The sequence below is a fragment of the Aquarana catesbeiana genome, linkage group LG06, assembly GCF_042186555.1.
Source record: "Aquarana catesbeiana isolate 2022-GZ linkage group LG06, ASM4218655v1, whole genome shotgun sequence".
NCBI lineage: Eukaryota > Metazoa > Chordata > Amphibia > Anura > Ranidae > Aquarana > Aquarana catesbeiana.
Genome location: NC_133329.1, coordinates 288,345,591 through 288,360,439, shown reverse-complemented (window position 1 = coordinate 288,360,439; position 14,849 = coordinate 288,345,591). Strand labels below are relative to the sequence as shown.

Below are 14,849 nucleotides of genomic sequence, written 5' to 3'. Positions count from 1 at the left end.
CCTCTTCCCTCTGTTCAAAACTAAAATAAAAAGTTTTGTCTTTAGTTATACTTTTAAAAAAGTCACTTTGCACAAACAAAAAAAAAAGGAAAAAGGAATATTCAAATACCTCTAAAACACAAATCACTCTTATAGCAATTTCTGAAGTATTAAAACCTAAGACTAAGCACATTGTATTGCAGTGACTGTTTTGTTTCATTATGATGAGACTGGTTTCTCTGTGCAAACATTTCATTATTTATATGTGAATTGTGATTATCACACTGCTTGTACAGAGGAGACCCCCCCCCCCCCCATTGTAATGTTTAGGGTGACAATCACAACAGGCGTATTGAGTATTTCAGAAAACTAAGACCCACAACACAAAGGGTTACACCTACAAACAGAAGTGTATTATAATGCTAAATCACATCACTTTCTTTTAGGGAGGGGATTGTTATCACTCAAGTGCAGGTTGTGATGAAATTCTGCCCCTCCAGCATGTCATTGTTACCCACTGAATGCTTATTATTATTATACATGTTATAGTATTATTTTACATATACTATTATTATTAGTGGTAGTAGTATTATAAATACAGATATAATATTATTATACAGATATTATTATTATTAGATTTGAATAATAATAACATCATTATATCTGAATAATATTATAGTATTATATAATAATAATAATAAAAATAATAAACATATTCTTTATAATATATTTGAATATTATTATTATTCAGATATATTATTATTGTTCAGATATGTTATCATTATACAGGATAAATTATTATTCAGATAGAGTATAATTATTTTGGATATATTATTATACAGGATTTATATACCGCCAACAGTTTGCACATCGCTTTACAATGTAGAGAGGGGACAGTACAATTACAATACAATTCAGTACAAGAGGATTAGGAGGGTCCTGTTCGTGAGAGCTTGCAATCTAAAAAGGAAAGGGCAAGTGATACAAAAATTCATAACTGTGGAGATGAGCTGATGAAAAAGAAAAGTAAAATTCAGTTGTTGGGTGGGGGTCGGATAGGCTTCTCTGAAGAGATGAGTTTACAGGGATCCCCTACAGCAGGAATGGGCAAACATTAGCCCTCCAGCTGTTGCGGAACTACAATTTCCACAAGGCATTGCAAGATTCCGATAGCCACAAGCATCACTCCCAGAAGCAGCGGCATGATGGGACTTGTAGTTCCACAGCACCCAGAGGGTTGGAGTTCTGGCCATCCCTGCGGCCTAGGGCCTTATTCAGATGGGCGCTGACACCCGTGAATGAGCGTTCTGTTTATGCAGATTCAGCCACCAGGTGCTGCATGCAGGCAGCCCATTCATGTCCATTGGGATGACAGCCAGTGTGATGATGTGCTGTCCTTTCACACATCTCCCTCTCCTCTCCCTCCTCCAGTGCTGCTCCTTGCTGTCCACTCCTCCTCATTGCAGCATTACACCACTGTGGTCATGGGCTACATTTTAGAACAATTCTTAGTTTAGAAAGTTTGGTGCACGCTATTGGACAAGAAAAGAAAACGGTCACATATGATTCTTAGGGTTTGTTTATATTCACAGTTGGGGGGGGGGGGTAAAACCCTACTACGTTTTCATCAGCCCTCATCCGCTCCCCCCCCCCCCTTTAGCTGGGAAGGCAGAATCCGGGTGTGTACACATGGCAGGAACTATAACCTCTATCGCAATCAGTGATATGGCACGGCTGGCACAAACACGCATACAACTTGTTTGACATCATTGACGATTAGGCACACAGAAATCAGCCAATATTTACAAACAATGATGCATTTCACTTTAGTAATCCCCCCCCAATACTGTCATATTCATCACCACCAAATATGTCAACTGGAGAAGATTTACTAAAACTGGAGCACAATGAATCTGATGCAGCTCTGCATTGTAATTTGTAACCAACTGGCTTCTAACTTCAGCTTGTTCACTTAAAGTGGAACTTTACCTATAACAACCTGATAACAAAATAATGTCCTTTAGCAAGGAACATACATTCCACATTAATGATTATCCTACCAAAATGAGTGTGTGCTGTAAATTGGCTCCAGCAATGGCTCCTGTTTCTTCTTGCTTGAGGATGCCATTTTGCCCAGAGCCCCTGAACAGCAGTAAGGCCTCGTTCACACCTATGCAGTTTGCTTTTGATCTGATTCTGCAGTGCCGTTCATGCAATTTTTTTGGCCAATTTGTTGTTGGGCAGATTACAAACGTGTCAAACACACCAAAATGCACTACACGCTTTTCTGCAGTATCTCCACTAAAGTCTATTGAACCAAAAATGCACCATTTGCATTTAAAGAAAAGTCCCTAACCCTTTCCAAAAATGCAGCGACTGAAAAAAGCATAGATGTGAACGTGACCCATAGGGAAGCATGTAAATGGACTGTATTGCGTTTCTGCAAAAAGCACCAAAAACAGCATAGGTGTGAACTAGGCCTAAATCATAAAGCGGAACCAAACCCATCAATTTAACGGTTTTAAAAAAGAAAAACGTTACATTCCAGGAATGTCGGGTTTGCTAACTGTCATGCTTACTTGTGTCCTCAACCAAACAGTGAAACTATCAAATGGCTGGTGTCATAACTGATTACATGTGCAGCACCATGGCAGTTGCAGATCAAACAGAAGCAGCTTCCTTGGCTGTAAGAGCCCTTTCACACCGGGCCGCCCATAGCGTCGGCGGTAAAACGCCGCTATTTTTAGCGGCGTTTTACCGTCGGATTAGCGGCGCATTTCGCCCGCTAGCGGGGCGCCGAGAAAGGGTTAAAACTGCCCGCAATGCGCTGCAATAGCGGCGTTTTGCCGGCGGTATCCCAGCGCTGCCCCATTGATTTCAATGGGGAGCAGCGGTGGAGGAGCGGTAAACACACCGCTCCTTCACTGCTCCAAAGAAGCTGCTGGCAGGACTTTATTTCCCGTCCTGCCAGCGCAGCGTTCCGGTGTGAAAGCCCTCAGGCTTTCACACTGGAGACAATGCTGCAGCTGTTTGACGGCGGATTGCAGGCGATATTTTTAACGCTATAGCGCCTGCAAAACGCCCTCGGTGTGATAGGCGTCTTAAGGATAGGAGGGTTTAGATTTTTAAACACCTGATGACAGACGTGATGTGCGTGTGACGTCTGCGCGGGGCAGGAGCCTAGCGCCGGCTCCAAGGAAGGTGTGAGACGGAGCGCCTACGATCCTCGGAGATGCCTCGCGGGGTGAGAGACCGCGGGATGCCCGGATAAGAACGAGTGTGCGGCCGCCCACTCGCCTAAATCTATCCCCTCTGCCGAATCCGCGTAAGCTGAAGTAGCGGCGCCGGGTATACTCCCGGGGACCGCTACGGACAACAGACGAGGCTGTCATCAGCGCACCATTCCCCCCTCTGTGGCTTAACGTGGCGAACAGATAGGAGTATCAGGAGCCAATGAGTCCCGGCCAGGGGGCTTACGGAGAGAAGTTGCGGTCTTCAGCTGGAACCAGGGGCCTGAATGCTGTAACAGGGAGCAAAGATAAAGAAGCAAAAAGTAATTACTGCTAAGTTCGGCTGTCTGTGAAAGAAGAAGCAAGGTATGAGAGGTCCTACTGTTATCTCCTACTGACAAGCTATGTTTTGAACTGTGAGGGTTAGATTCGGGACACCTGTTGTGAGACTGGGGAACCAGGAAGATATAGGCGATCAGGACTTGTATTACTAACTGATATTGGCCTTGCCCAAAAGGGACTGGATTGAATACTGTGGCCCCTCCTGGTCCCCCTCCCTGTCTATAAGCTGCAAGCGGGCATCTATCAGGGCAATAGGCAATTAAATACGGCTCAACGGACAGTTTACTGACATCAAGGGTGACGGAGCTCCCTGAACAATTCTGTGCGAACAGAGCGTAGCACCTAGAAAGGAAGAGAAGAGAAGGGGAAGGAAAGGGAAAATAAAAGAAAAGGAAAAGGAGGTGAAAACCCTGAAAAAAAAAAAGATTTGAGACGCCGTGCGCTTGCTCTGCAGCGCCCTCTGCGACGTTGTGATCTGCCCCCCCTTACCTGCTTCCCCCTTTAACAAGTCATTGTTTACTAAGCTAGGAGCCTTTTTTTCCTCTCCGAGTACGGTCCTAGAACTAGGATAGGATTCAAAAGAGAAGCGGCTGCTAAGATAACCACCTTTAGCGCACATCGCAGTTTGGCAGGAGAAGGAAGACGGCACGCTTATCACAAAGATTATATACAGTTCCTGTGTAAGCAGCATATCCTTTACCTCTATGGTTTGAGGTGGGAAGGAGATTCCCAAATAGAGAAGCACTTAGAGGCGGTGATTTTGATACTCCTTTTCACCCAATTATTATAAGGGGTAAACTGGGACAGGGAGCGGAAGCATGAGAGGCCGTTCATCAAGAACAACGGAACCCCAGAATACAAGAGAGAGCTTTAACACCAGCTCTATACAAAAATATTTAAAAGAGGCAAGCGCTAAGAGCCCAGGAATGGAGGCGAAACACCCAGGTACGAAGGACAAGAAAAAAGAACAGCAGAAACAAAAGGGGGGACAGGGGGACAGAACCCATGAAGAGCTGGATCTTGAGGGTGCGTCCGCATGGAGTGCCGTCGACGAGCAAAGAATAATGGCTCTAGTACCGAGTAAATCAGACCTGAGCGCAATGTTCACTAAATTAGAAAATGTGATAAAAGCGGAGATTTTAAATGTCCGTTCTGACATGGGACACCTTCTCCGCCGGGTAGAGGAAGCCGAAGAGGCCTCAGGCATTCAAGCCAAAGAAATCTCAGACTTAAAAGAACAAGTCAGGAAGATTCAAAACGAAAACCGTACATTGGCGTTTAGATTGGAAGAACAGGAGAACCAGAGCCGGCGGCAAAATCTACGCATCAGATCTATTCCGGAACAACAAAATGAGGATCTGGGAGAGAAGATGAGGAAGATATTCAACCCCATTCTGGGCAGGCGAGAAGATGAAGCCTTAAGGATCGACAGGGTTCACAGAATAAGGAAGCCCCCCACATAAAGCAAGACACCCCTAGAGACGTTATCGTCAAATTTTACCAATACGAGGATAAAGAAAAATCTGGAAGAACTTAAAGGGGGCTCCTCCAATAAGCTTCGAAAACAAAAATCTGCAGATATTCACTGACTTATCAGCGGGAACTTTGGAGCGCAGGAGACAGATGAGACCAATCCTCGATCAACTCAGGAGGGCAAACCTCAAATATAGTTGGGGGTTCCCAACATCCCTGATAGTCACAAAAGATGGAAGATCATACAGAATGAGATACCTGGAAGAGACGCAGGACTTTTGTAACAGTCTGGGCATCCCCATCCCTGATATGTTATAATTATTGAAGTAAGGGAGTGGAGGGGGATTTGGGGGTGGGGGGGGTGGGCCAAGGGAAAGAGGAGAATATATATTGTTTTTTTTGTTTTGTTTTTTTTTTTGTTTTTTGTTTTTCTTCTCTTCTTTCCTCCCCGCCCCTCCCCTCTCCCCCCTTAGAAGATGACTACCCTTAGAGGCATGAGGATTAATGTTTTTCGGACCCAAGCTGAATAGAACAAAGTGCGGGGACTGGGAGGGGTTGGTCTCTGGACGGTTCTCCCTTAAAAATATATGGGGGAGCAGGGGGGGGGGGGTGTGGTGGTGGGGGTGTGTCACTAGGTGGGGGGGCTCCGAATCTTCACCTCCTGCGCCTCTCTCTCCCTAGGGAGGGGCGGGCGCTGGACGTCGGCACTGGAGCTTCGCCCTGGGGGAGGAGTTCCGTAGTGTGGAATGGGAGAATTTCCATACGAGCGGGCTCAAGGTGAAACTTCCGCCAGGGGGGGTGGGAGGGGGGTTTTTTGGGAGTGGGGGGGTGATAATCAAGGTTGGGAGAAGGGAAAAGGAGGGGGGGGTAGGGGGGGCTGGTGAGGGGGGGAGGGGATAAGGGTAGGGAGGGGGCATCTGCAGGATGTGTTCAGGAGGAGCAGGGGGCAGTGGAGAACGTCCATGTTAACAGATATGCCTGAGCTCAAATTTATATCTTACAATGTAAAAGGGTTAAATTCACCCAGGAAAAGACATAAAATATTAAGGGAACTGTGTCACCTTCGTGGGGACATAGTTTTCTTGCAGGAGACCCATCTGACTCTTGATACCAGGGTCAGGCTGTTCTCCCCTAGGATTCCTAAATGGCTCTACGGGGACTCCCCTGATAGAGGGTCAAGGGGAGTCGCCATAGGGTTGTCTAAGGCTTCGAACTTCTCGCTGAGGGATAGACTGACAGATCTGAAGGCCGTTTTATTTTTCTAAAAGGTACTATCGGATCTAGGATGTTTACGCTTGCAAACGTTTACTGTCCCAACAAAAGTCCAACGGTTTTCTTGAAACAAGTGTTGAAGAAGCTTTTGGAATTTGGGGAAGGGGAGGTAGTTCTGGCAGGGGATCTAAATTTTTGTTTGAACCCCGATCTGGATAGTACGTCTCGTGCCCAGGGGATAAGGAAGGTGTCATTAGGGTCAATTAGGCGGAAATTACTCCGCAGCCAGTTAATGGACGTGTGGAGATTGCAACACGCTAAAGAGAAAGATTTCACCTTCTTCTCCCCTGTGCACGGGACTTACTCCAGATTGGACTACATCTTTGTGGACCATAGTCTATTAGCGTGGGTTGCAGAAACTAGAATAGAAATAATGTCCCTTTCAGACCACTCTCCGGTTACGATGAGGCTGAAGATCCCAGAAGCGGGGGGATGGTCCTTCTCGTGGAAGTTGAACGAGGATTTGTTGAGGGACCCTGGGGTGGTAGAGCAGATCCAGGATGAGGTGGATTTCTTCTTTAAAACAAACGACACGGGTGAGGTATCACCTTCAATTTTATGGGAGGCACATAAAGCCTTCATCAGGGGGACCCTTATATCTATAGGAGCAGGCCTGAAAAAAAAAAGAAGGGAAGAAAGAGGAAAGTTGATAGAGGAAATTTTTTCCTTGGAGCAAGTACATAAAAAGGCAAAGGGGCAGGATCAGGACTGTTATCGTTTAATGGTCGCCAAGAGGGAGGAACTGAGGGACATGATGGAGCAGGAGGCTAAGAGAGCCACTAATATAATAACTTAGGATAACTACTTATGGGCGAACAAGTCGAGTAAACATTTGGCCAGGTTAATAAGGAAAAAAGAGGTCGGAACTTCATCGACAAAATACACAACAAAGGAGGGGAAGCAATAGTGACCAGTGGAGGTATGGCAGAGGAGTTTAGAAAGTTCTACGCTGACCTTTACTCTATAGGGCAACAGGGGGAGGAGGATAGTACCCGGTTAGTTAGGGGCATGGAATTTTTAAAAGGAGCAGGATTAATGGGGCTATCCACAGAGGACAGGGATCTCTTGGATAAGCCTATTGAGGAAGAGGAAATTCTAGCCGCCCTGAGAGACTCCCCAAAGGGCAAGAGCCCAGGCCCGGATGGATTCACTACCACCTATTTAGTGAAAATGAAACACTTATTGGTCCCCAGGCTGTGCCAATACTGGAGTGAACTCAGTACCAGGTGTGGGATGGAAGGCGAGGCATTGACCGCCACGATTACCCTGATACTGAAAGAAGGGAAGGATGCCAGATTATGTTCGAGTTACCGACCCATATCCCTGCTGAACGCAGATGTTAAATTATACGCCAAGGTGTTGGTCAATAGATTGAAAGGGAGTATGGCCGGCCTGGTGCATCCGGACCAGGCCGGCTTTGTCCTTGGTAGACAGTGCAGGGATAATGGGGTGCGGGCGGTGCTGCTGTCGGAGTTCTGCAGATGTGGGGGGGCCCCAGCTCTATTCCTGTCAGTTGACGCCGAAAAAGCGTTCGACAGGGTAGACTGGGGGTTCTTGATGAATACGTTGGAAGCCATGGGGTTGGGACCTAGGTTTATTTCCTGGGTCAGAGTTCTATAAAGCAGCCCCACGGCCGCGGTAAGAGTAAGCGGGGCCATCTCAAAACCCTTCGGTATGGTAAATGGAACTAGGCAGGGCTGCCCGCTCTCCCCCCTCCTGTTCGTCCTGTCCCTCGAACCTCTCCTGTCCTCTATTTGGAACAGTCCTGACTGTAGCGGGGTGAAGGTGGGAACTGAGGAACACAAACTAGCGGCATTCGCCGACGATGTTTTGTTTTTTATTTCAAATCCCAGAATAACCCTACCTAATGTGCTCTGGATCCTTAGAAGATACGGAGACGTTTCAAACTTTAAAATTAATCCCAGGAAGTCCGAGATTTTAAATATCAGCTTGGGTAAGCAAGAAGAAGACCATCTAGCTGCAGTGTTTCCCTTTCCCTGGAAAAAGGAAATTAGGTACCTGGGAATTAAATTAGCTAATACTTTCAAAGAATTGTTTCAAAAAAATTACATCCCATTGTTAGATGACATCAGGCAAGAAGCGAGAAAGCTGCGGTCTAGGACCCTTTCATGGTTCGGGCGAGTAAATGCGGTGAAAATGATCGTAACCCCGAAACTTTTGTACAAATTCCAGCTGTTGCCTATTCCATTACCGAGGTATTTCTTAAAGGCTATAAGGAAATTAATAAGTGAAGCTGTCTGGGGTGGCAAAAAACCACATATCTCCTATGCAACATTGAGTAGAGGGAAAAATAAAGGTGGAATGGCTCTACCAGATTTCAATAGGTACTACATAGCTGTAGTGCTCTCACGGGTCACTGACTGGGTTAAAAAAGGGTCGGATAAGCGGTGGGTGGATATTGAGCACTCTTTGAGCAACAATAATTTGGCGCATTCACTTTGGAACCCTCCAAAATTCAGAGCACTTAGTACTAATACATTCTCGTTAACACACAACACTCTTAAATATTGGGATATGATACATACACAGCACAAATGGTCACATAATTCACCTCTGATATACATGAAAAACAACTTATTTTTTGAACCAGGGAGGAGGGAGGTGGGAGGTAATTGGTTAAAAGAGGATTCTATTCAACTAAAAAAATTTTATTAGCAAGGGGAAAATTCGCACTTTCATGGAATTGAGTAGGGAACCAGAATTATGGGTTATGGATAGATGGAGGTACCTCCAGCTCTCCCACTTTATTGAAAAATTACCGAAGCCACTCAGAAGTATGGAAGAGCTCAGACCGCTGGAGCAACTTTGTACGAAGGAGCAAACAGGTGGTGACATAGCTCAAATATACAGAATATTGGGAGTGGAACAGGAGCTGGTGGTGCCTCCCTACATCAAAAGGTGGGAGCAGGAACTGGGGTCACATTGTAATAGGAACACGATAGATAAAATTTTGAGTTTGGCCCACCACTCGGCGTTAGACAATAGGAGAACGGAAATCCATTATAAAGTTCTTGTAAGATGGTATGCCACCCCAGACAGGGTAAGCAAAATGGATGGGACAAAGGCCAATACTTGCTGGAGGGGGTGCTCAAATCTGGGCACAATGGCCCATATCTGGTGGGAGTGTCCCATCATTAAAGTTTACTGGAAAAAAATTTTATCATTGATAAAGGATATCACGGGGAGGGAAATTGCGGAGGACCCGTGGGTCTGTCTCTTCCATGGGACTTCGGAACCAGTTAAGAGTTATAAATCCTCTTTGGTCCCCATAATGTTAGACGTAGCCAAGAGACAGATTGCTTTAAATTGGCTGAACTCTTCAAGTCCCAACATGCGAGATTGGCTCTTCGGCCTTAACGAAATATTTAATGTCGAGTGTTTGGATGAGCGGGGAATGGAACCCGATGAGGAGATAGAACACACAGGGAAGTGGACAGGCTGGAGTAAATTTAAAAGATCTTGGACTTATTTAAAGGAGATTATAAAAATGGTATAATAAGGAAGGAATTTTACAAAGAATAGAGTGACCATGACGTAAGGTGTTCCTTGCGAGCAATGTCCTGCAGAGTAGGGTGGGGAGTGGGGTTGGGGGGGGTAGATGGGGGGGGGAGATGGGTTTGGGGGATATTATTTTTTATACTTTGGGGGATTTGTATCATGGAATTGTCCCCTTGTGGGAAATGAATTGTTATGAAAAACGATAACTAAAGAAATTAATAGATTTTTAACACTACAATGGAAGCGCAACAGACCAATGTGAAGACATACATAGAATTTAAAGGGATGCATTTTTCTTGAGCTCTCCTTGCGCTAAACGTGCCGATAACGGCTGACAATAAATTTATATTGATTTTATTGATATTATTTAAAAAGCTAAATATAATACAATTATATATAAAAATAGAAATATATTTTTTTTTAAACTGTCATTTTCGGTTTTAGCCGAGTGCATTCTGAATTTTTGGTTTTGGTACCAAAATTTCCATTCGGTGCACCTCTACTCCAAACGCAGCTAAACACGCAGTCTGCACTATACCATTTCAAATCATTATATGCATTTATATGTCTTCAGAACTGTTCATGCAGGTCATTGTCAGTGTGACTGGGGCCTTAACTTGAGTAATATCCATTGAAGCTTAAGGTGTTACCAGTATCGTTAATAAGTCAGAATGATGAAATACAGTACATGACTTCCTCTCGTTTTGCAACTCAAGTCTTATAGTAAAACAGGGATGTGTGTGGTAATCTCCCCTGTTTTCCTATGAGGTGCTCTTTTGATGTATGATTATCTCTGTTTTGTCATTATTATTTTGTATTGTTTTTGGTCAGAAATATTGTCATTTTATTTATTTGTTGTTTTCTATTTTCAGTGTCTTTTATGGCATTGTAATGATATTGGAATATCCCACCCTATTAGATTGTAAGCTCTTCTGAGCAGGGCCCTCTTAATCCTCCTGTATCTTATTGTATTATAACTGTATTGTCTCCCTTTTATATTGTAAAGCGCTGCGTAAACTGTTGGCGCTATATAAATCCAGTATAATAATATAATAATAATAATAATAATAATAATAATAAGGCCCTCAGGAAGCGGGGGCTTTCACACGAAATGCGTCAACCTTGTTACAGCGACCGTCTTGACACCCCATCTGGGTTTTTCAGGAAGTGGTTGTTTATACATTTGAGACCTCTAATATGCATTTTAATATTTGTTACTATGATTTTAATGTATAAAACGTAATATTTACTTTTCAACTGAGTTTGGAGCTACTATTTTGCTTTTTGTGTTTTTCAAGCCTTATAGCAGAACTAAAGGAAATCCTTTTTTTCACTTGGATTGGGTACGGGAGGGGTATAACCCGACAGGTCCCCCCCCCCCATATAGGGGATTTCTCTTCGCTTCCTGTCCCATAGCCAAAACAGTTGAAAACTACTCCAAAGTGAGAGGTTCCCTGGTTGTCACTGGGAAGGGTGTCCCCATTGGAAAAATTCCCTTTTATACCGGCTCTGGTGACAGCCAACAATTTGGGATTCTCTTTCACTTCCAATGTTGTGACAAACAGAGAGGGTAAATCTCCCTAATGGGGGCACAGACAGCTACAAAACCCCGACAGGTGTTCTAATCCCTCTTCACTCTGTTCAAAACGAAAATAAAAAGTTTTGTCTTTAGTTACACTTTCACTTTTAAAAAAGTCACTTTGCACAAAAAAAAAAAAAAAAAGGAAAAAGGAATATTCAAATACCTCTAAAAACATTAAAAACACAAATCACTCTTATAGCAATTTCTGAAGTATTAAAACCTAAGACTAAGCACATTGTATTGCAGCGACTGTTTAGTTTCATTATGATGAGACTGGTTTCTCTGTGCAAACATTTCATTGTTTATATGTGAATTGTGATTATCACACTGCTTGTACAGAGGAGACCCCCCCCCCCCCCCCCCCCATTGTAATGTTTATGGTGACAATCACAACATGCGTATTGAGTATTTCAGAAAACTAAGACCCACAACACAAAGGGTTACACCTACAAACAGAAGTGTATTATAATGCTAAATCACATCACTTTCTTTTAGGGAGGGGATTGTTATCACTCAAGTGCAGGTTGTGATGAAATTCTGCCCCTCCAGCATGTCATTGTTACCCACTGAATGCTTATTATTATTATACATGTTATAGTATTATTTTACATATACTATTATTATTAGTATTAGTGGTAGTAGTAGTATTATAATACAGATATAATATTATTATACATGATATATTATTATACAGATATTATTATTAGATCTGAATAATAATAACATCATTATATCTGAATAATATTATATATAGTATTATATAATAATAATATTATTATTATTATTATTATTATTATTATTATTATTATTAATAATAATAATAATAATAATAATAATAATAATAATAATAATAATAATAATAATAAACATATTGTTTATAATATATTTGAATATTATTATTATTCAGATAGATTATTATTGTTCAGATATGTTATCATTATACAGGATAAATTATTATTCAGATAGATTATAATTATTTTGGATATATTATTATACAGGATTTATATACCGCCAACAGTTTGCACATCGCTTTACAATGTAGAGAGGGGACAGTACAATTACAATACAATTCAGTACAAGAGGATTAGGAGGGTCCTGTTCGTGAGAGCTTGCAATCTGAAAAGGAAAGGGCAAGTGATACAAAAATTCATAACTGTGGAGATGAGCTGATGAAAAAGAAAAGTAAAATTCAGTTGTTGGGTGGGGGTCGGATAGGCTTCTCTGAAGAGATGAGTTTTCAGGGATCCCCTACAGCAGGAATGAGCAAACATTAGCCCTCCAGCTGTTGCGGAACCACAATTTCCACAAGGCATTGCAAGATTCCGATAGCCACAAGCATCACTCCCAGAAGCAGAGGCATGATGGGACTTATAGTTCCACAGCACCCGGAGGGTTGGAGTTCTGGCCATCCCTGCGGCCTAGGGCCTTATTCAGATGGGCGCTGACACCCGTGAATGAGCGTTCTGTTTATGCAGATTCAGCCACCAGGTGCTGCATGCAGGCAGCCCATTCATGTCCATTGGGATGACAGCCAGTGTGATGATGTGCTGTCCTTTCACACATCTCCCTCTCCTCTCCCTCCTCCAGTGCTGCTCCTTGCTGTCCACTCCTCCTCATTGCAGCATTACACCACTGTGGTCATGGGGTACATTTTAGAACAATTCTTAGTTTAGAAAGTTTGGTGCACGCTATTGGACAAGAAAAGAAAACGGTCACATATGATTCTTAGGGTTTGTTTATATTCGCAGTTGGCGGGGGGGATAAAACCCTACTACGTTTTCATCAGCCCTCATCTGCTCCCCCCCCCCCCTTTAGCTGGGAAGGCAGAATCCGGGTGTGTACACATGGCAGGAACTATAACCGCTATCGCAATCAGTGATATGGCACGGCTGGCACAAACACGCATACAACTTGTTTGACATCATTGACGATTAGGCCCCTTTCACACTGGGGCGGTTTGCAGGCGTTATTGCGCTAAAAATAGCGCCTACAAACCGACCTAAAAATGCCTCTACTGTTTCTTCAGTGTGAAAGCCCGAGGGCTTTCACACTGAAGCGGTGCGCTGGCAGGAGAAAAAAAAAAAAACTCCTGCAAACCGCATCTTTGGAGCGGTGAAGGAGCGGTGTATTCACCGCTCCTGCCCATTGAAATCAATGGGGCAGCGCGGCTATACCGGCACTATGCGAGTGGTTTTAACCCTTTTTCGGCCGCCAGCGGGGGTTAAAACCGCTAGCGGCCGAATACCGCCGCAAAAACTACGGTAAAGCAGCACTAAAAATAGCGCTGTTTTACCGCCGACGCCCCCACCTCCCCAGTGTGAAAGGGGCCTACGGCACACAGAAATCAGCCAATATTTACAAACAATGATGCATTTCACTTTAGTAATCCCCCCCCCCCAATACTGTCATATTCATCACCACCAAATATGTCAACTGGAGAAGATTTACTAAAACTGGAGCACAATGAATCTAATGCAGCTCTGCATTGTAATTTGTAACCAAATGGCTTCTAATTTCAGCTTGTTCACTTAAAGTGGAACTTTACCCATAACAACCTGATAAAAAAATAATGTTCTTTAGCAAGGAACATACATTCCACATTAATGATTATCCTACCAAAATAAGTGTGTGCTGTAAATTGGCTCCAGCAATGGCTCCTGTTTCTTCTTGCTTGAGGATGCCATTTTGCCCAGAGCCCCTGAACAGCAGTAAGGCCTCATTCACACCTATGCAGTTTGCTTTTGATCTGATTCTGCAGTGCCTTTCGTGTTTTTTATGCAATTTTTTTGGCCAATTTGTTGTTGGGCAGATTACAAACGTGTCAAACACACCAAAATGCACTACACGCTTTTCTACAGCATTTCCACTAAAGTCTATTGAACCAAAAATGCACCGTTTGCATTTTTAAAAAAAGTCCCTGACCCTTTCCAAAAATGCAGCGGCTGAAAAAAGCATAGATGTGAACGTGACCCATAGGAAAGCATGTTAAATTATTATTATTAGTATTGCGTTTCTGCAAAAAAACACCAAAAACAGCATAAGTGTGAACCAGGCCTAAATCATAAAGCGGAACCAATCCCATCAATTTAACAGATTTAAAAAAGAAAACCGTTACATTCCAGGAATGTCGGGTTTGCTAACTGTCATGTTTACTTGTGTCCTCAACCAAACGGTCAAACTATCACATGACTGGTGTCATAACTGATTACATGTGCAGCACCATGGCAGTTGCAGATCAAACAGAAGCAGCTTCCTTGGCTGTAAAGGATAGGAGGGTTTAATTCCGCTTTAAGGTTGTCAGCAGATCTACAAATTCAGCAGTGCCTAAGAATAGAGAGTAACTGAGCATGTGCAGGGTGAGACAGTGTAATAGTGGATTTTAAAAGACACTTATTGTTAATGTTTTACATAACTATACCTGCAAAAGAGGCCTGAAGTCATCTAGAGGGAAT

At 43.3% G+C, this 14,849-nt stretch overlaps 1 protein-coding gene across 2 annotated transcripts in view; it reads right to left on the bottom strand.

The window, feature by feature from the left end:
• VPS8 (VPS8 subunit of CORVET complex) overlaps window positions 1-14,849 on the bottom strand; it is a 388,855-nt gene that overhangs the window by 373,576 nt on the left and 430 nt on the right. The gene's annotated exons all lie outside the window — the stretch shown is intronic.